This window comes from Spermophilus citellus (genome assembly GCF_964194105.1).
Source record: "Spermophilus citellus genome assembly, chromosome: 12".
Classification (NCBI taxonomy): domain Eukaryota; kingdom Metazoa; phylum Chordata; class Mammalia; order Rodentia; family Sciuridae; genus Spermophilus; species Spermophilus citellus.
The window spans coordinates 127578616-127602225 of NC_138198.1; positions in this window are offsets into that span (position 1 = coordinate 127578616).

The following is a 23610-nucleotide window of genomic DNA, read 5'->3' on the forward strand; positions in this document are numbered from 1 at the left end:
GCTTCTGGAGAGAAGGTGCTCTGGGAGGCTCTCACAGAGGCTGGTGGGCTCCACAGGGATTTGGACACTAGTGTCCTTGCTTGACACTAGCCTGGCCTGCCTGTCTTCCAGGGCCCTTGCAGAGGACATGTTCTGCCATTCTACATAGCAGATGCTATCTAGATCCTGAGCTGAGGCCCATGACAAGGGTCTGGACTTCAAGTCAGTGGATCTAAGATGTCTTCGGATGGACCAATGTACGTCATGGGTCCTTCTTGTATCCTGGGCTCAGGTGGTCTTCTTAGAATGGAGTTGGTGAATGGATATCATACCAGCTCCAAAGACCTGTGACAATGTGTCAAGTGTCACTTAGGCAAGTGCCCACAAATGTTTGAGGAGAATTTCCAGCAAGATCATGTTTGTCCACTGATGGCAGGTGTCCCCCTACTAGATTGTTGGAATTGAAACAAGAGGCTTCCCAGAGGCTTGTTGTGACTTGTGGCTATGCTAAAAAGGAGCCTTGTCATACCAAGCCTGCACTGCAGGCCCAGGAAAGACACTCACGGCACCAGAGGAGGAAGGCCAGGCCTACCTGGAGGCCAGCGGGAGAGGAAGGGGGATGCAGATGTTCAAGGCAGCACATGGAGAAGGGGTCTGACCAAAGACTTCACTCCCCAAGATGGAATTAATTTATGCCTGGCTATGCTCCCGCCCCCCACCCAGGGGACAGCTGGCAGTGTCTGGAGACAGTGTGGCAGGCCTGCAAGCCTGGCTTCAAGATGCAGATCCAGAACAGACCCATTCCTTTAGCAGGGATGACTGGGCCCTGGGCCCACTGGCCCCTTGGCTTCCTCTGGATGCTTCCTTTCTCTCTATTGTCAGGGGACAGACAGATAAGCATGGTGGGAACAAGAGGTTTAGAGAATGATTCTATAAAATGGACCCCCTGTGCTGACCCCCACATGCTTGCTCTTCCAAGAAGCAATTCACCTGCAGCCCTCCCTGTCCTAAATGGACAGGATATATCACATTCCTCAGCAACCTACCTGTTAACTGCAGGAGGAAATGCAGACTCAAAATAATGTTGATAAGAGGAACCTAAATTACCCAGAAGGGAGAGACTTTTGTGACCAGAAAACTCTTGGAGATAAGAATAATTCCTCCTAACCATATGATCTGGAAGAATGTATGATTAAGAATCCATGAGCCAAGGTGACCTAGAGTTGCCATGGCAGTGGAGACTTAAAAGTCTGATGTCATCTTGCTGTCCATCAAAAGTCAAATGGTAGACCTGGGCAGGACTCTCTGGAAACTTCTCTGGAATCCCCAATAAAACTGGAGTGCAGGACAAGCACAATGTCTCTCCTCTCTCAAAGCTAAAGCCCATGAATAAAAAGATTAAAAAAAAATGGCGGGGGGGGGGTGCAAGGAAGAAACTCAGAATAAAACGTAAAGAAAACTTCAAAAAGCTTATATAATAAGAGATTGTATGCTTCCATAAAGTAATAGCAGGCTTTTGTATTTTTTTTAAGTAAGAGAACAAGAAAGAGCTCCAGAAAATTAAAAATACAATAGATATCATTTTTAAAATTCCACCAAAGGGTTGGAAGACAAATTAAAGAAAAGTCTCAAAGACAAGGACCAAAAGACAAAGAAATAGAACATAAGAGACTTTTTTTAAAATGAAAAAGTATTAATGTAGGAGAGCTAAATCTGGCTAAAAGAAGGTTGGGAAAGAAATAATGAGGAAAACAGAAATAAATTTTCAGAGTGTTAAATACAAGAAAATTTACTGGCTGAAGAATGAGATTTTTCAGCTCAAAAGAGCTCACTCAGTACCCATCAAACCAAATGAAGAGACTCATATTGGCTGACATGAAATTGTAGAACCCCAGAATGTGCAAATACAAAAATCCTTCACAGAGAAAACTAAAAGAGCTCACACAAGGAAATAAAGATGGAATCAGCCTTCTAAAATAAAAGTATCACTGGGTACTGGAAGTTCAAAAAGGAGCATCTTCAGAACCCTAATGGACATCATATGAATTCTGTATCCAGCTAAACTATCAGTGGAGGGAAGGATGGAACACCAACACTTTCAGACAGGCAAGCTTTCTGAAAATTTGCTTCCCTTTCCCTTTTCATAAAACTACAAAAAAAAGTGTGCTCTGGAAGAAGGTTGATTAGTCCTAGGATTTAGGACAAAAGAACAACATAAGAGAGACAGAATGCTCAGGACAATGATAATTAGAACAGATAAAAAGAGTGTTCTAAGAAAAAAGTTGGCTTGATAAATTTAAATATATGTTACAAGGGCTTGGACGGTTTAGGAAAAATGAGTGGTGGCATATAAAATAATCTAAGCTGATAAAAACAGGGAGATGATTATTAATGCCAGAAAAAAACTAGATTAGAGTATAATTTTTTAAAAAAATCAAATTTTAGTACAACTTAATACTTGGTATAATAGTGGGCACTACTTACACAGTTGTAATATTCACACTAAATATGAGTTTAATGCAAATTGTATTGTCATTAGACTAGGAGGACAGCAGGAGAGAGGGGCTGGGATGAAAACACCGGATCCTCGCCACCCTAATGGGAAGTTAATAGACACACCGACTCCAGGATCAGCCGACTGGAACTACACTTCTTACCTCGATGGCAAACCAGCGTGGGCTAAAGCTTCCTCCCCAGGGTCAACCCTGGAGGACTCTATAGGGAAACAGAATGAGGAAGCAGCCACAATGTGTTGGGATATCTGGAGTGGAGAGAGTGGGAAGAAGGCTGAGCCACTGCCACTCTGAGGTAGCAGGAAAAGTAGACAGGAATCTGTCCTTGTTCCTCAAAAGCCTTGGAGAAGTGCTACTGACCTCACACTGCAGAGTTCTAGGGTGACAGCCCCGACTCTGGGTGCCAGAGACCACAGGGAGACAGCCAAAGCAGAACAGAAGCCCCACTGCAGGGAGAACGGGGACAGGGTAACTACCTTGGGCATACATGGGCCCTGCCTGCTCCAGTAAGCTGACATGGGGAATTCCTCCCCCGGGACTGCGTCCCTCATTCTGTAAGCAGTGTTAGTTGTCTGAACATTAAAAAATAAGTAAAGATAGTAATGATGTTGTGGGAAGTAAGTAGTTCTAAGGCTTTTTTTTTTTTTTTAATGTGGCACTTTATTCTATCCAAGAAACCAAGTGAATTGAATTGGTTCCCATTTGCATCAAAGTGCCTGGCTGGTGGACTGGCTCCAGGCCACACGTCTGCCCCTCTGCCTGAAGGAAGGAGTCCGGGATCGCCTGACAGCATCGGGAAATTGCCAAATCACTGGCCACGGAGCAAAATGTCCAAACAAAGAGGGTTTTTTTGATCTACAGTCCACAGAATGAAAGCATTTCATTTCCCTATTTCTGATGTACATGTTGGAAATACACACACACACACACACACACACACACACACACACTTTTTGGCTATTGGGAAGTAATTGAGTCAGTTACTTCAAATGGACTGATGAAAATTCCTACCAATTAGCTGTATAATAATCATCTTGGCCATGTTTAGTTATCTGAGCAAGAGACAAAATTACATACTATTGCATACCAAATAACTTTTATAATATATATTTAAATAGTCAGGAGTAGTCAGGTGCCACCAGCTCTTCCCATCTCAAATGGTTTTGTTAACAAACTCTGCCATCTTGAGTCTATTTGCACAACTCAATTTGAGGGTGTAAAGAGAAGAGTGAAAACACAATGGTGTAACGGATAAAGGAATGAATTATGAATTCTTTCCAGGGATGCAAAACTACTCGGAATGGAATGTGTCGCCAATCTCAGGAGGGTGTCCGTGATGCTCTTGGAGAGATGTGGCGTTAGGTAAATGTCTTTGGCTTCTAACATTTTTTCTGTTTTGTATTTGGCAGTTGAGGGTGGATGAGCCTCCCACTCAAAGAACATCCAGCCAAACGTGAATGGGCTTCACATGGATGGTAGGACTTTTCCTCAGTAGCCAATGGGCACCTGCTTGTCCTGGGGCTCCCCAGGGGGCTCTCGTTTGGGTCCTGGGTCTGGAACGTCACCTCAGAATGTGTTCTGATGGGTCCAGATTTCCTCCCCTGTGTGCAGCCTGCTCCGCTGGACTCCAGCAGCAGGCAGCCTGGAAAGAGCGGGACGTGGTCCTGCTGTGGGCACGAGGTGCAGTGGGGTCATCCTACAGGGCGGCCCTCTTCTCTTGGCACTGGGCTTCATGTGGAGATACCCACTGGAATGAGTCTGTAAACCCTGGAAGAACTGAGCGCCTGCTCTCTGACCTGTGAACCAGCTCCCCCTTAGGTGGTCACTCAGAGTCAGCACCGCTGGGCGGGAAGCCTGCAGGGCAGACGCGGAGCTCTTAGCCTGGGGTCTGAAGTCCTGTCCTCAGATCAGCCTAACAGCAGTGAAGTCCCCAATCTTTGGCAGATTATTTTTCAATCTGTTCCGAACTTGGATGAAGAAAAAAGCATTATTTACCCCTCTAACTCCCCAAAGTGTACATTTCTATTGCAGCCTTTAGTTCCTGATCTCCTCCCTGAATAACAGCAGCTAGGGACGTGACACTTGGCCTCCTCCATTTCCACCCCTACCTGGGACCTGCGCTGGGAACAGGAGCCTCACTGCCCCCAGCTGCGGCTTCCTCCAGTGCAGCCAGTGGAGGCTCCTGAGCCCTGGAGCAAGGGTTTAGCAAGGGCCACACACGGCACTCGCTGTCCGGTAAGTGTGAAATCCTGCAGCCCAGTGCATGGCCACACTGAAGTGGCGGCAAAGAACACTTGGATTTGGTAGTGTGAAATGTGGCCTGAAATCAGAATGTTTACAGGTCACCCCACAGTGAGTCCTTCCCATGACCAATCTTGAAAATCTCGTGGTCAGCCAGTTGTCCCTCTGTAGCTTAGCCCTTATCTTGAGAATAGCACTGGCCTAGGTGCCACTAGAAATTCACAGGAGGGGAGACAGGGCCCCACCCCCAGCCAGTCACATCGGAGGCCACTGCAGTTGGTCCCCTGGGGGACAGTTTGTGCTTGAGTGTCCTCACCGTCAATGAAGACCTTGCTGTGCTGCAGGATCTGAGGGCCACTTCCAGCCCTGACCCCTGTTGAGCCTTAGAGGAGCGCTGGGAACACCTGGCAGCTGATGGGAAGAAAGTCATCAGGCAAGCGCTGCGAGGTGACAGAGGTGAGCACAGCCCCCCCCCCCACCACCACTGGGGCAGACTCACTTCCCTCCTGGGGACAGGGTTGAAATGGGGCACTGGAGAGAGGAAGGCCACTGTGGGGTGAGGCCCCAGCTGTGTTGCTGGAGAACAGCTGAAGGGGCAGCCCGCGGCCAGCAGCCCTGGGGGGCCGAGAGCCGGCTGCAGAGACATCAGGTCAGGGAACCCTGAGGGGAAGTAGTGCCCTCTGACTGCTGATGGGCCAGAGAGAGGACACTGGGAACCTTTCTGGAGTGGGGCGGGGTGGGGGTTCAGGCACAGGGCTGAGTCCACCCCCCTAGTAGCTGCCTGCCTCTTTGAATCCACCTACTAGGGTTCAGGGGTCCCTTCTCTGTCCGGGATCACTGGAGCCCCCGGGCTCAGCCCGCCCCAGCCTGCTCCAGAGGCCTCGCTCTTGCCAGAGCTGCATTTCACTTCACTTTGGTCTGGTCTGGTCTTTTCCTGACATTGGAGTGGAACCCGTGGCTGGCCCACGCTTCGCGAGTGCCCCACTCAGAGGGAGCTGCCTTCCTAATGGGAATCTGATCCCGCACTCCCCAGCCCAGGCTCCATACTGGGTCCCCAGTACTTGCAAGAATCGTCCCTTTGTTAGCATAGTTTACATGCCCCCTTTTCTCAGGACTCAGTCTCCCTGACCAGCCTCATGTTGCTCCTGGCCCCATCAGGCTTTGGGATAAGCAGCCGCCCCTGCCTGTGTTCTTTCTCCCCTCTGCCTGGGGAACCCTGGCCAGTCCTGGGGTATCCCTCAGGCCCTGCTCACCCGGTACCGTCCCCGGTCCCTAGGCCGTGATTGCTTGGGCAACTGTCCTCTACCATAGCCCACAGGCTCCTAAGGAATTGTATTGTTGTACTTTTGGAAACTTAAAGTCCACAGGAAGCCTGCAACATAGAAAATGCTCAAGGAAGAACTGTTTAACGGCAGGAAGACAGATATGGGAGCCAGGCCACCCCGCTGAGCCAAGACCATGGGCTGGATGTGGAATGGGGTCTGGGGCCCTGGACCAGCAACATGCTGCCTTCAGTACACAAGACCACCGAAGCTTCTGGTGCAGGACGTAGTCACCTGGAGAAGGGGCTTCAGGGGAGCCCAGCAGGGTGGCTGGCAGAGAGATGCTGATGCTGGCCTCCAGCCATGAGGTGACGGAGGTGGGAGGACAGCCTCGCAGAGGCACTTGGAGATTCTAAGAGATTATTCAGCACCAGTCCCAAGACTGAGAACACTGAAACAGGGGATGACGCCTCTCCCCTGCTGGGAGTCCCCCGTGGCTTTATCTATCCAACCAGCCAGGTGACTCCGGCCCTCCATACCACCTCACCTGTGTCAAACCTAACATGCCGAACAACTCTAGGGCAGCCTTTCTCCAAGTGTGTCCCTTGTGATCCACAGAGAGGAATGCATTCCTTTGACGAGGCCCTACATGCTCACATCCACACAACTCAGACACAGCCAAGGGAAGGTCACAGCGTGCTCTCACCCTTACTGCTCTGGTACACTCTGATGGTTTCCACTTTCCTCCATTTTGTTTTTGTGAAATTGTTCATCATAACCCCCTTGCCTGATTTTAGAGAACACCTAGAGGCCCAGCTTGTATGAGGGAGTCGCTGCCTTGGACCATTGGTATCAGAAGTACTGAGGACATTTGTTTCTTTTCAGATTTTCAGGTCTCGCCCCATGGAAAATGAGCTTAACAAAGGCCCGGAGATCTTCATTTTAACATGTGTCATGGCTGGAGGAGGGGAACTCGGTTTGTTTGAAAACTGAATTTGGGGTAATGTTAAAGTCCTTGCATTGGAGACCCTTTGTTAGCATCAACAGAACTGTTTTCATTGCTGTGTCTCATAACATTTTTTATGCATTTTCCTTGATAATGCTCTTAGGAGTAATAGAGTAAAGCCTTTATTAGCGTTCCTTATAAATGTTAGCTATTACCATCATCTTCACCATCACCATCACCACCACCATCACCATCATGAGCCTCATCACCGCCATCACCACCATATCACCATCATCACTGCCATCACCCCCATCATCACCATCACCATCACCACCACCAACACCATCAACACCTTCACCACCATCACCATCATCACCGCTATCATCACATCACCACCATCACCACCACATCACCACATCACCATCATCACTGCCATCACCACCACATCACCATATCACCATCATCACTGCCATCACCCCCATCATTATCACCACCATCACCACCACCAACACCATCAACACCTTCACCACCACCATCACCACCATCACCACCACCAACACCATCATCAACACCTTCACCACCACCATCACCACCACCAACACCATCATCAACATCACCACCACCATCACCATCATCACCGCTATCATCACATCATCACCATCACCACCACATCACCATATCACCATCATCACTGCCATCACCCCCATCATTATCACCACCATCACCACCACCAACACCATCAACACCTTCACCACCATCACCATCATCACCGCTATCATCACATCACCACCATCACCACCACATCACCATCATCACTGCCATCACCCCCATCATTATCACCACCATCACCACCACCAACACCATCATCAACACCTTCACCACCACCACCATCATCACTGCCATCATCACTATAGACACCATCGTCACCATCAACATTGTCACCATCATCATCACCATCACCACCATCATCATTATCACTGTCATTATCACCATCCACATCATCACCCATCATCACCATCATCATCAACACCACCAACACCAACACCATCATCAACACCTTCACCACCACCACCATCATCACTGCCATCATCACTATAGACACCATCATCACCATCAACATTGTCACCATCATCATCACCATCACCACCATCACCATTATCACTGTCATTATCACCATCCACATCGTCACCCATCATCACCATCATCATCACCATCAACATCATCACCACCATCATCACCACCACCATCAACACCATCACCACCATCAACACCTTCACCACCACCACCATCATCACTGCCATCATCACCATGGTCATCACCAGCACCACCAGCAGCAGCATCTCATCCCCTTTGAATAGAATCCTTGATCCATGCATGCCTCCTCTCTTCAGGAGTTGCCCCATCTCAGTAATGGCACCATGTTCTCTCAGGTGCTCAAGACAAGAATTAAGAGCCATCCTAGACCCCTTTCCCTCATCCTTACTCCAAGTCCCAAATAGTCAGCTTCCCTAGATCTCCACAACCACCACCAGCTCATGTAACATCTCCTCCCTGAATGAGAGCAATGCACCTCTGCTTCTATGGTTTCCTCCCCACAGTCCAGAATGATCTTTCACAAAAATGAATGTAAACTGTCCGTGAACATCTTTGACACCACTTCACCGTCTCAAGGTCCACATGTGCTCCTGGCTCTCCTCATTTATCTGATCCCCAAGCACATGAAGAGCGTTGCCACTTCCAGGTCACTGAAGGCCTGTAGAAGTTTCTCGAAGGGATGGTCCTTCTCATCAGGTTGCAGCCCCACCGCCCTTTCTGAAAGCCTTTCCTGAACACTGGTACAGAATCGCTGCCTAGTTTGCTGCCTGTAGACCATGTCCCTGCACCACCACAGTTCCTTCCAGCAGGCGCTGCCCCCCACACCAGGCCTCAGGCCCAGCCAGGCACGACCTTCAGGCCCTGCCAGTGCAGAAGAACTTAGCCAGATGAGAGGGGATGCACAGGCTTTCAGGATGGCTAGGGGCGCCATATCAGTCCCATGGACAGGCCTGGAAATGTGGTATCTGAAACTTCTGTCTGCTCAGTTTCACTAGAAACCCAGGGAACACCGGGAAGAAGGCATCATTTAACACGGAAGCTGAGGTAGCAGCTGGCTCCCCTCATCCTGGCCTGGTGTCCCCATTCTAACATCTGGTGCTTTTACCAGATGATAAAAGAATTTGCTGAGAGGAGTCCCTCGAACAGGCTTGTGCACTCTCTCATCTATTATGAAGTTCATGTGCCACACGCCTACGAACCAATGTCCAAAGATAAGTTTCTGTAGGTTTTTCCTAAGTTGTCCAAAAGATTCTCTAGGAAAGGACTTGTGACCCCACGGAGTAAGAAATCAAATCCTAGTGAAGGGAGACGTTGTAGAGAGGGAATCTGGGGAAGAAAATCATGCAGCTGATTTTAAGATGAATTGAAAGAAGATGGACTTCTGTGGCCGAGGGCCCTGTACACCCTCGAGGCTGCATCCTGAGCAGGAGCATCCCGAGCAGGAAGAGGCTTGGGTGGACCCATGTGGGGTCACAGAAGGCAGAGGCTGGTGCAGTCTGGCTGGGCATCCCTCCCTGCGCCTCAGACCACACACCACCACCCTCTCTTCTCCTCTGAGTCTCCTTTTGAGAACTGTCCGGCTCTGCACAGCCCCTCTGCTAATGGTCCTCACCTCCATGGCGACTCCTCTCACACAGGCCTTCGCCGTACATCTCGCTCTTCCAGCTGTGCTCTCAGCCTGGGGTTCCCACAGGCCCTGGGACCTGAGCCTGCTGCCTCCGGCCGGCCGGCTTCCTGCCCAGGGGTGCCTGGCACTCGCTGCCAAGGTCAGGTGTGGCCAGCCTCAGTGCTTTGTTTTCTGATGTCTGCATCTCTTCTCTCTGCCTGGTCCTCTGTCCCAGGCCTGCCACCCCTCACCTGGCCTCCCCTCTGGATCCACTCACAGGGGCATGGCTGGTTTTAGCTCTTGGTGGCCCCGGGCGCAATTCTGTGGATCTGCTGTTTTAGAGGATGAGATCTGTATGCTCAGGTCCCAGCATGGTCGGGGGGAGAAAAGCCCTGCTGCAAGTAAGACCCCAGAGAGAGAGAGGTGCTCTCTTCCCAGAGTATCAGCAGTCGCCACGGCGACCTGAGTCCCAAACTCTATGATTTTCAGAACCAGTGCTAAAGGCTGGGGGGAGGCTCAAAGGGCTCCACCGTGGAGGCCTGGGAAGCATGTGAGGGACTGTGTGAGCCCACGTGCAGGCCAGGCGGCCCTGAGTGTGCATGCTGGGAAGGCAGTGACTGGGGCCTCTTGCTTAGTGGCTGCACCTCGCTCCTAAGGCATACCTGCCCCATTGACTTTTTCCAGAGGGTTCTGTACCAACTTCCTCATGGAGACCTGGGCTCCCTGGCCATCTGCAGTGGGGACAGCTGTCCTGGTTGGGGGCTCCTGCCTACCCAGTGGAGGCCTTTGCTGCCTTTGGCTGATATCTGGTGTTATGAGGACACTGGGTGTGGCCCTGCCACTAAGACCCTCCACTCCAAACAAGGCACACTCCTTGCCTTGAGTGCTGGGAGGCACAGTTGGGCAGCCTTGGGCTCATCAGGCCCCTGACCTGGTCACTCAAGACCTTTGTCCTTGCAGCTCAGGAAGGTTCTGTCAGCAAGGCCAGTTCCTCCTCTCTCTCAAGTCTCAGCCCCACATCCCTGTTTGTGAGAAGCCACCACCCTTTGGCATCTCCTGAAGGAGGAATCTAAGCAGTTAAATGTAAATTGAACTCCAGGTTGCTCCTGGGGTGGGCTCAGCCTCCAGGCTCCTGCCCCTCCCTCCCTCCAACCTGGGCTCAGGGCTCACGCTGAGTGAGGATTCTCACTGACAAATCACGGTGTTTCCGTGTTGCCTTTCATTAGAGCAGGTAAAAATAATGAAATAAATATGACAAGGGCTGTGCACACGGCCCGCCTGGGGAAGGCTGCTTAAGTGACCTTAAGTAAGATAATAAGCCGGAGTGTGAACGAGGAGACTCTGTCTTTCCACGTTAGAGGCAGCGGGCTCCCGTGGCAGCCGCTCGGAGCTCAGCACAGCCTTTAATGACACGACAGTGTTCATGCACCGTCTAATTAATCCCATATTTTCACACAGCATAATTACGGAGCCGGAGCTGAGTTATTTGGCTACTGGAGGTGGAGTGGCGCCGGCCCTGTCCTTTGCTCTGCTCTGCACAATTTATTATGCTTCCCAGCAAGACGCCCCGAAGCCCGTGTGCGGCCACTCTGCCACTGCTGCGTTATCAGCACGTGCCGCCTTCCACACTGGGACCCAGGGCTGGGCACAGCGTTGTTTTATGGCCTATGATAAGGCAACGCTACCTTATGTTCGAATCTTTAACTGTCGGGTGCGTGGAATGCAGGCCCGGCTGCCACATGCGCAGGGCAGCACATTGGCTGGGCTTCCTGGCCCCTGTGCGTGCCCCCGCTGAGGCACTGAGGAGAGGCCTGCTACTGCTCCACCAAGACTGTGACCTTCTTCTTGGCCCGAGGTCCCCTTTACAGAGTGATCTCCGGCTGGCCTGGCATCCCCCAAAAGCCCCCATTCCAGTCCCCACTGGGGGTTCCCTGGAGCCTGTTTGTGCACATCGCTATGTACCTCTGATTTATGAGACTGCCATTTGGAAACCAAGAGAGACTCACTTTGCCAGGATCTCTGGGAGGTTTGTGATTTAAGCATTTGCTCCCCTGGTAGGTCTCCTGAGCTGTTTAAGCGATGAGCCTAGCAGGGCCTTGACTCCGTGGGGCAAGTTAAACTCCACGGGTGTCAGAGCAGCATCTCCTGTGTGGGGACACAGGCAGGGGTTGAGGGTGCATGGAGACAGCTGGGGACTCACAGCCCTTGGGTGAGTTAGCACACCAGACATTGGGGGTTGTAGAAGCAGCCCAAGTTCAAGGTCAAGCAAGGTTAAATGATGTTAAATGTTTACCCTCTGGAGCTCTGCACCTGAGGCTGGGCCTGCTGGCAGCCCCCTGGCCCTTGCAGTGGCTTCCAGGCTGAGCTCTGAGGGAGACTGTGGGAGGGAGGTGCCTGGGCCCCGAAGGAGGCCCTGGGCACTGGTCTCCAACACACCCGATGATTCAGCTTAGATGTCTCACTTCTGGCCTACCCATTGGCTAAAATTTCCCACACCACTGCTTAGAACTAAAATTTAAAAACTGAAAGTAGGGGTGTGCATTTCCACAGATATCTGAATAGTCCCTGGGAAAACATTCATCTGGGCTGTTAGTGTCTTGGGATGTGCACAGTTAACCTCTGTGAGATGAGGCTTCCAGAGCTCACCACGGCTGTTGCTGAACTGTGGACAGAAGTGTGTAGTTTTGAGGATAAACAGGAAATGTTGAGTTCCTTGGGGAGGGCTCTACAAAGTTTAAAATTCGTATTTGGTCACATGACTGTAGCTATGTGATGCAACTAGCAAATTGAAGTCAAAGGAGCAATAAATGTAAACATGCCCTGGATCTGTCAGAGGTCTTGGGGGGCTTATCTGAAACATGCCTGCCTTGGCTGAGGTCTCTGATCATCCTGGGGTGCTGAGTGAGGGGCATTAACTCCCCCCAGCACTTTCCAAGTGGGGAAGAGAGGGATGGAGAGGAGTTCAGTGTCACCATGTGAATACCATCTAGGGGCACCAGCAGGCAGGAGCTGGACACAGGTCCCAGGTGACCGCAGAGCATCTGAAATGTTCTTCTCTCTGCTACATAAAGAAACACAAAGAGAGAAATAGAGATGTGGAGTCGACAGGAAAGGAGGGGAGTTGACCAGGAGCCATGGAAGCTCCGACCTGAGGAAATGACAAGGTGGGGACCAAGGTTGGGTGGGGTTGTGTGTGACCCAGAGGATTGCCAACATGCAGTAAAGAACAGCAGCAAGTCCCAGTGGGAAGTGAGGCTGTTAAAGAGTGCTTCTCCATCTTTAATGTCCTGGGACCCTAGAAGTCTCATTAGGAAGCAGACTTCCACGCTGCCAGCATGCGCTGGGCACTCTGCATGGCTGATGGCCTCCCAGGCAAGGCTGTGCTGCTGGTCCGAAGACTCAGCTTAGAAAAGCAAAAGCTTGGGCTGTGGCTGTGGCTCAGTGGTATACGCTTGCCTAGCACGTGTGACACCCCAGGTTCAATCATCAGCACCACATAAAAATAAATAAATAAAATAGAGGTATTTTTAGTCTACAACTAAAAAAATTTAAAAAAAAAAGAAAAGCAAACTTTTACAGTATTGTGTTTGTTTTGGTGTTTGATCCAGTCTGTTATAGAATTTTGCATCCTGAAAAGTCAAGTTAGCCCTATTTGTAGATGATATGCTTATATTCTCAGAAGTACCAAAGGCTCCACCTAGAGCTGATAAACAAATTCAGCAAAGCTGCAGTACACAAGACCAACATACAAAAAATCAGTAGCTTTTCTGAACATCGATGATGAACCCACTGAGAAAGAAATCAGAATAACTTCAAAAAATATCTAGGATAAACCTAACCAAGGAGGTGAAAGACTGCTGAGGAAAATTTTAAAGTATGGAAAAAAAGAAATTGCAGAAGACACTAAAAGATGGAAAGGCCTCCCATGTCCATGGATAGGCAAAGTTAGCACTGTTTAAATAGTCAAGCTACCAAAAGTCATCTTCAGGTTTAATGTCATCCCCATCAAAATACCAATGGTATTCTTCACAGAACTAGAAAAAAACATCCAAAAATGTGTAAGGAAGAACAAGATCCAGAGTCAGTCCTGAGCCAGAAAATCAAAGCTGGAGGCATCACGATACCCAATCTCCAATTATACTTCAGAGCCTTAGTAGCTAAAACAAGCAGCATGTGCTGATGAAAACAGACACACAGACCAGCGGAACGGCACAGAAGCAGCAGAGACAAACCCACGCAGATACAGTCATCTGATTCTTGACAAAGGTGCCAAACATATGCCGGAGAAAAGACAGCCTTTTCAACAAACGGTGTTGGGAAAACTGGATATCCACATATAGACGAATGAAACTAGATCCCTGTCTTTCACCTTGTACAAAAATGACAATTTACTGTGGATCAGAGACCTGGATATGAGACCAAAACCTTGCTGCTGCTGGAAGAAAGCCTGGGAGAAACACTTCAAGACAAAGATACAAGCTTTGGCTTCCTGAATAGGACTCCTGTAGCTCAGAAATTGATAGATTAAAAAGCTTTTACATAGCAAAGGGAACAACAGTGTGAAGAGAGTTTACAAAATGGAAGAAAACCTTAGCTACTCTTCTGACTCATCCAGACTACATGAAGAACTCCAAAACTCAGCACCAAAAATATCAAATGACCCATTCAGTAAATGGTCAAATGAACTGAACAGAAACTTCACAAAAGAAGTACAAATGGAAAACAGTGATATGAGAGACCAATCCACATCTTTAGCCATCAGGGAAATGCAGATCAATATTACACAGAGATTCCAAGTCACGCCAATCAGAACGGCAAACATCAAATCAATCAATCAATCAATGCTGGCTCAGTTGCAGGAAAAGGAACTAGTTTCAGTCAGCCTTTTCATTGCTGTGACTATAAGACCCAACCAGAACAGTTGTAGAGGAGGAAAGGTTTATTTGGGGGCTCACAGTTTCAGAGGTCTCAATCCGTGGACAGCTGGCTCCATTGCTCAGAACTCCAGATGAGGCATGGCAAAGAGTGTGGTGGAGGAAGCAGCTCACAGGATAGTCAGGAAGCAGAGAGACTCCACTCACTAGATACAAAATATATACCCTAATACAAAGGCACACCCTAATGACCCACCTCATCAGTCATTCGGTCTCTGTTACAATCGATGTCAGCTGTGAGTTTATGGAAGGTGTCTTTTCCTCAGCTGGACTCTGTTCTCTGTACTTCTCATTAAGTTTGGTTGGTCCTCCTCCTCCTTCTCCCCGCCTCTCCGTCCTCCATGTGTGCCATGAAAGGGTGTCAGATTTCATCAGATGCTTCTGCATCTATTGAAATGACCAGGTGATTTTGTTTTTCATTCTAATGATATGCTGTATTTTATAGTTTTTAATATAAATCCAACCTTACATATGTGGGATAAATCCCAGTTGGTCAGGGTGTGCACTGCCTTTCACATGTTGCTGGATGCAGTTACTTGTGTTTTGTTGGGGTTTTCATCTATGCTCATAGGGGGACATGGGTCTCTAGATCTTTGGCCCTGGGGCTGCGTGCACTTGATGTTGGGGTGATACTGACCTCAGAGAGTGCAGGTGCTGAGAGGTGCTCTCTCCCCTCCTGATCGGTAGATGATTTTGCCAGGCTTGGTCTTAATCCTTGAAATGCTTTGGTAGAGATCACAAGTAAAGCCAAGACAGGCCTGGGCTTCTTGTGGTGGGAAGTTTTCAAATGACTAATTCAATCTCTTCACTTTTACAGGTCTATTTAGATCTTCTGTTTCTTCTACTCAGGTTCAAGGGTTTGATCTTCCCCAGACTCTGCACATTTCATCTCTGTCATCTAATTTGGTGACATGCACTTGTTCATTATTTCCCCTTAAATTCCTCTTCTATAAAGTTGCTTTTAATGTTCCTGCTTCATTTCTGATTTTAGAACTTTGGGGTGTTTTTTCTTGACCAATGTTGCTAACATTGATTTTGTTGATCTTTACAAAAGATCTTTTGAAAGCTAAAAGGCTGATGTTGATGATTATTTTTCTGAATTTTTCCATTTTATTTATTTCATTTGTTTTTGTTCTAACCTTTATTAATTCCTTCATTTTCCTTGCTTTGAATTCAGTTTTCTCTTTTTCTAGTTTCTTTTTCTTTTCTTTGTTTTTTTTTTGGGGGGGTTGTTTTTAATTTTTTTAAATTAGAACATCTTAAGGTAGAAGATCAGGTTTTTGATTTGAAAGCCATTTTTAAAATATAGGTATATTCAGCTATAATTATTTTCTGGACAATGATTTACCATATCCTACAAATTTTGGCATGTTGTGTTTACTTTTTCATTAATACAAAAGGATATTTAATTTTATTTAATCACCTTCTCTGATCCATGGGTTATTTAGGAGTATGACCTTTAATTTATATATATCTTGAATTTCCCAAGTTTCCTTCTGTCATCAGTTTTCAGTTTCATTTCACTGTTTGGTGCCAATGTCTTGGCTGGGCACAAGATCACGAGCCACCACACACCTTGTAGATTCAAACAGCAATTCTTTATTCCCGAACTCACACCGGCCTCTACACACACGTTCTGGGGAAATCCCAGTTCTCCTCCGCCCAATTCACCTACTCCACGAGGCTTTTTTCCAATATCCCATTTTAATCTCACGAGAACTCAACGGGAACAAGCAGCAGGAACACCCTAATCCCGGCAGCAATAATCTTCAACCTCCAACTTCCCTAAAACCCCTATTGTCTTAAACCGGGAACGCCCTAAACCCAAGGACCGGGATACTTCCTCAAACCTGATCAGCTCTAAACCCGGATCCACCTTGGTCCTTGAGCAAGGTCACCTTACATGCAATGTCAACAGCGAAATCCATTTAACATGGGGTACGCTAGCAAGGAAATTTTGATGCATCATTCCTACTTGGCAATGGCCCTCAGCAGTTTGGAGAACATATTTGCCTGTTTTCATTCTTTAAGTTGGCTGAGCCTTCTTTTCTGGGCCAGCAGGTGATCTGTCCTGGAGCTGTTCTGCCTGCCCTTGGGGAGGGGTGGGGTCTCCATGGACAGCGGAGGTGGGTTGACTCTACTGTGATGCCCAGGCTCCTTCTTTGTCTCCTGCTGGTTGCTCTGTCCTTGGCTAAACGTGGACAATTCAAGCTTCCACCTGTGGTTGCCGGACTCTTCACCTCTCCCTTCAGCCCCGTCAGTGGGCCTCGCGGGAGCAGCTCTGTCACGCCTGGGATGGACCCTTTGGTCACAGTCGGGTCGGCACCGTGTGCTAGCACCCTTCTGGCTGCTGTCAGTGTCCTTCCTCTGACTTTCGGCCTCTTTCTGTCGTGGAGTCTGCAGTGTGGCCCAGAGAGCAGCATACACCTGAACCCGGATTTCCTGCCCCTCCGACGTCCTGCGGCACCAGGCTGCTTGACCCACTGCCGCTGGGCGCACTCCTCCCTTTTCTTTGGTGTCCTGCACGTCTGTGTCTTTTGTCCTCTCGTTCTCCTTGACTGTCTTCTTCTGCACTCATGTACATAGTCTGTGTAATAGTGTAATTTAGTTAATGATTTTTAGAATTTACATATTTTTAAATTATTTTCTGAAAACCTTCTCTAAGCCTGCTGATTCGTTTTAATTCTTCAGAATCTGCTTCAGATACAGACTACCTGGATTCTAGTAAGATAACAGACTTCTTCCCTGTCGTTCTTTCCCTCCCCTTTCTGTGTCATTGTTACTCATAGGTTAACTTTATATATCACAAGTCCAACAAGACGTTTTTGTAATTATTTAGTAGTACCACATTATTATTTTGTAATCATGTCTTAAAGAAACTTAAGCAAAAAAAACTATTAACAGTTTGTTATAGTGACCTCATTACTATTTTGTGTCTCTTCATTTCTTCCTCTGATTTTGAGTTAACATTTGGTGTCATTTTTTATTACAATACCGTTTGTGTTCATCAGCCTGATTCATGCTATTATTGTCAAATATGTCACATTTCTATGTGTTTCTATACTGTACTTTTATAATTACTTACACAGTTACCTTTACCAGTACTGTATGTGTGTGTGCGTGTGCGTGTGCGTGTGGATTTATACTATTGTCTGGGGTTGCTTGCTTTTAGCCTCAAGAACTTTCTTTAGTATTTCTTCTTTTTTTAATCTTTAAAATGTTTTTTAGTAGAAAAATAAATAAATAAATAAATAAATAAATAAATAAATAAAAATGTTTTTTAGTTGTAGATGGACACAATACCTTTATTTTATTTATTTTTATGTGGTGCTGGGGATCGAACCCAGTGCCCCACACATGCTAGGCAAGTGCTCTGCCACTGAGCCACAATCCCAGCCCCTTTCATTATTATTTCTTATAAGGCAGATCGGCTAGTAATAATTTCTCTCTATGTTTATCTGGAAACATATTCATTTCATACCTAGTTATGAAAGTACTGCTGGATGTAAGAATCTCGGCTCACAGTTTTGGGGGAGATTTGTTTTGCTTTTGGTGCTTTGAACACATCATCTCACTGCCTCTGGTCTCCATTGTTTCTAAAGAGAAATCAGCTGTTAACGTTGTTGGGATTCCCTTGTATGTGATGAGTAAATTTCCCCTTGCAGCTTTCAAGATATCCTCTCTCTCTTTCACCTGGAACATTTGCTCATGGTGTGTATGGTGTGGAACTTAGTGTTGCTCTACTTGGCGTTTGTTGTCTTTGGGGACTTATAGACTAGGGGAGTTTAATGATGTCTTGCGGTTCTCAGAGGCTCCGCTCATTTTTCTTCATTATTTTTCTCTCTGTTCTTCAGACTTCGTAAATTACGGGTCTATCTTCAAGTTCTTGTTTTCTTTCTTTTGCCAGCTCCATATCTTAGTGAAGTCTATAAACTGCACTTCTCAAATCCAGAATTTTTGTTTGGTTCTTTTCTTAGTTTCTGTCTGTTAATATGTTCTCTATTTGGTGAGTCACTGTCATCCTAACTTCCCTTTACTCTTGAAGCGGTTTCCTTTTGTTCTGTGGATGAGTCTGTCATGCAGCTCTGAGTCTTTGGGAAGTCTGTGGTCTGGGCCCTCTTCTCAGCAGTTTCTGTTGCTTTAAAATAAATAAACATCAGGTGTGGCTCAGACTTCCCAAGTCTTGTATGTTTTGGCTTAAAACTTGATATTTTAGCTAATGTTTGGTTGCAACTCTGGATACTAAATGTCCCCTCTGAAACTTCGTACCTTGTTTGTTTATTTGCTTAGGGGTGTGGCTGGACTTGGTCATTGACAAATCTTCCCTCACAGGTGCCTACTGGTGTTTTTCATCATTTTTTATTTTTGATCCTGCCTTCCCAGGGGTCATTCCTGCTCAGCATAAGTTAGTGGTTAGCCCCTGATTGGACAGAGGTTGTGCCTAAACCCCTGTAAGTCCTTTACTTTTTACCTTTGGATCTGTGCGTGACTTGAAGACATAACAAGTTTATCGGTTTGTCCCCTGCTCATCCAGGCACGAGTAGCTCAGAGATTCCATCTCCAAGGTGCACACTGTCTTCTTGAGCACCATGCATGACTGTTATTGAAGCAGGGCCCTCTTTCTCTTTTAATCTGTTTTTAGTCAGTATGTAGTGCCTGTATATATCTGGGGGTCATGGTGGCACCCCCTCCTGGCAGGGCTCTCTCCATCTCTCTGGAGCTCTACTGATGGCTTACTGACTGGGCTTGGTCATTTTCAACAATGTCCTCTAGCATAAATGTCTCGACAGTCTGTCCAAATAAAGTTGTGTTTTCACTAGGGGCAGGGTCTTACCAGTCTTTGAGGCTTGCTCTGCCTCCTCTAGGAAGATCATTTTTGCTTAAGAGCAGGAGTGGAGAGGATAAAGAGAACCTGTGCTTCCCAGGTATCCCACCTGGTCCTCCTACAGAGCAGGAGCTGTGAGGTGAGGGCAGCGTCTTGGTTCAGATGTGCTGTCTCCACAAAGCTCACCTGTGAGACAATGCAGGAAGGTTTGGAGGTGAAATGATTGGGTTATACCCTTCATCTAATTGGGAATTGATCCCTGAGAGATTAACTGAGCGGTAGCTGGAGGCAGGTGGGGTGTGGCTGGAGGAAGTGGTTCACTGGGGTGCAGCTATGGGGTCTATATTTTGTTTCTGGAAAGGGGAGTCTCTCTGTTTTCTGATCACCATGTGAGTCGCTTCTTTCTACCACACTCCCCTGCCATGCTGTTCTGCCTCTCCTTGAACCCTGAGGAATGAAGCCAGCCTTCTATGGACTAGCACCTCTGAATCCATGAGCCTCCAAATAAATTTTTCCTCCTTTAAGATTGTTCTGTTGGGTCCTTTGGCCACAGCAGTGAAACAGCTGACTAACAGGCAGGTTAGGAACTTGTGCCATCACTCAACTGCCACCACTGTCAAGTAAAGACCTTCCTTAGCACAGAGCCAGGGAGGACAGCAGGGGCAAACGTCCACTCAGAAGAGCTCTCCCACCCCAGAACATGGTGCTGCCACTCGGCTCCTCTGCCCACCAGCACGGTTCTCCTGCAGCACAGAGCTGGGGGGAGGGTGCACACAGCTCTCTACAAAGGAGCAGGTTGGAGAGAGTGCAGCACACTGCTTGAAGACCATCCCTGTCCATTGCTGTCACTGGGTTTCCAAAAATGTGTTGAATAAATGGGTCTCAATATGCAGGAAGTCCTTTGATCAACTTCCAGAGTTTGCATGTCTATCCTATTTTGACTAGCTTATAGGATATCCTTCTAGGGAGGAGCTTCCCCAGACTCCTCATGCCATGAGCCAGAGCTTCTGCTTCCACCTGCACTCTTGCAGTGTCTGTTCATTTCTTTCATCTATATTTTTATAGGCTTCTCTTTTTCTTCATGATTTGTAGGATTATTCATTCATTATTTACATTTCCTATAATATAGAAAAAAAACCAAATCGTTTTTTGAAAATGTGTCTTGCAAAATATACATTGGGAGTTCATTTTTTAATGGTTATTATTCTTTGCCATCCCACCAAGATATTCTCTGTGTTTTCTTCTGAAAGTATGTTTATTTGTCTTTCACATATTGGTCTGTAGCCTATCTGTAATTATTGTTTGCTTTGGCATCAAGTTTCTTACTTTCTTATATAGATATTTGACTGACCTGGCAGTTCTGCTGGAAAGACCATCCTTGGCTCTTCCCACTGCAAGGATCACATTATCATGTCAGACCGTGTACATATGGGCCTTCCACTCACTCTGTTTTCTCCCAAAGGCCAGAGTATCTCTCCTCACCCCAGCACCACACTGTTTTATCTACTACATCTCTGTAGAAAGTCTTAATATCACATAGGATAAGTTCTGTAGCACTTAATTTTCTCAAGATTGCTTTGGACCCATTTTGCTTGTGCTTGTGAATTTTGGAATCAGTTTATCAATTTCCAGAGGGCAAAAATACCTGGGCATTTGACTGGGATTTATTTAATGCATAAATTATTTTGAAGAGAATTAGTATTATTAACATTTTACTCCATGTACATGGTATATCCCTTTACTTATTTATACCTTTACCTTTTTTCTCTCCGAAATGTTTTATAGTGTTTAGTGCAAAGTCCTTGAATCTTGTTAGATTACTTTTAGGTATTTGGTGTACTTATGGTATTATAGGTAACATCATTTGAAAGTTCACCTTCTGTTTGTTTCTGGCCTACAGAAATACAATTATTATTTAAAAAAAAAAAAACAAAGAGCATTTACTTAATCATGGGTTAAAAAATCTTTTTTTTAAAATTTTTTATTGGTTGTTCACAACATTACAAAGCTCTTGACATATCATATTTCATACATTAGATTGAAGTGGGTTATGAACCCCCAATTTTACCCCAAATGCAGATTGCAGAATCATGTCGGTTACACATCCACAATTTTACATAATGCCCTATTAGTAATTGTTGTATTCTGCTACCTTTCCTATCCCCTACTATCCCCCTCCCCTCCCCTCCCATCTTCTCTCTCTACCCCATCTACTGTAATTCATTTCTCTCCTTGTTTATTTTCCCATTCCCCTCACAACCTCTTATATGTAATTTTGTATAGCAATGAGGGTCTCCCTTCATTTCCATGCAATTTCCCTTTTCTCTCCCTTTCCCTCCCATCTCATGTCTCTGTTTAATGTTAATCTTTTCTTCCTACTCTTCCTTCCTACTCTGTTCATAGTTGCTCTCATTATATCAAAGAAGACATTTGGTATTTGTTTTTTAGGGATTGGCTAGCTTCACTAAGCATAATCTGCTCTAGTGCCATCCATTTCCCTGCAAATTCTATGATTTTGTCATTTTTTATTGCTGCATAGTACTCCACTGTGTATAGATGCCACATTTTTTTATCCATTCATCTATTGAAGGGCATCTGGGTTGGTTCCACAGTCTAGCTATTGTGAATTGTGCTGCTATGAACATCGATGTGGCAGTATCCCTGTAGCATGCTGTTTTAAGGTCTTCAGGGAATAGTCCGAGAAGGGCAATAGCAGGGTTGCCAGCTTTCCCAGGAATCTCCAAACTGCTTTCCAAATTGGCCGCACCAATTTACAGTCCCACCAGCAATGTACAAGTGTACCCTTTTCTCCACATCCTCGCCAGCACTTGTTGTTGTTTGACTTCATAGTGGCTGCCAATCTTACTGGAGTGAGATGGTATCTTAGGGTTGTTTTGATTTGCATTTCTCTGACTGATAGAGATGGTGAGCATTTTTTCGTGTACTTGTGGATTGATTGTATGTCCTCCTCTGAGAAGTGTCTGTTCAGGTCCTTGGCCCATTTGTTGATTGGGTTATTTGTTATCTTATTGTCTAATTTTTTGAGTTCTTTGTATACTCTGGATATTAGGGCTCTATCTGAAGTGTGAGGAGTAAAAATTTGTTCCCATGATGTAGGCTCCCTATTTACCTCTCTTATTGTTTCTCTTGCTGAGAAAAAACTTTTAAGTTTAATTAAGTCCCATTTGTTGATTCTTGTTATTATCTCTTGTGCTATGGGTGTCCTATTAAGGAATTTGGAGCCCGACCCCACAATATGTAGATCAGAGCCAACTTTTTCTTCTATCAGACGCAGAGTCTCTGATTTGATATCAAGCTCCTTGATCCATTTTGAGTTAACTTTTGTGCATGGCGAGAGAAAGGGATTCAGTTTCATTTTGTTGCATATGGATTTCCAGTTTTCCCAGCACCATTTGTTGAAGATGCTATCCTTCCTCCATTGCATGCTTTTAGCCCCTTTATCAAATATAAGATAGTTGTAACTTTGTGGATTAGTCTCTGTGTCCTCTATTCTATACCATTGGTCCACCCGCCTGTTTTGGTACCAGTACCATGCTGTTTTTGTCACTATTGCTCTGTAATATAGTTTGAAATCTGGTATCGCTATACCGCCTGATTCACACTTCCTGCTTAGAATTGCTTTTGTGATTCTGGGTCTTTTATTTTTCCATATGAATTTCATGATTGCTTTCTCTATTTCTCCAAGAAATGCCGTTGGGATTTTGATTGGCATTGCATTAAACCTATAGAGAACTTTTGGTAATATCGCCATTTTGATGATGTTAGTTCTGCCTATCCATGAACAGGGTATATTTTTCCATCTTCTAAGATCTTCTTCTACTTCTCTCTTTAGGGTTCTGTAGTTTTCATTGTATAAATCTTTCACCTCTTTTGTTAGGTTGATTCCCAAGTATTTTATTTTTTTTGAGGATATTGTGAATGGAGTGTTTTTCCTCATTTCCGTTTCAGAAGTTTTGTCGCTGATATACAGAAATGCCTTTGATTTATGCATGTTGATTTTATATCCTGCCACTTTGCTGAATTCATTTATTAGTTCTAGTAGTTTCTTTGTAGACCCTTTTGGGTCTTCTAGGTATAGAATCATGTCATCTACAAATAGTGATAATTTAAGTTCTTCTTTTCCAATTTTTATGCCTTTAATTTCTTTTGTCTGTCTAATTGCTCTGGCCAGTGTTTCGAGAACTATAT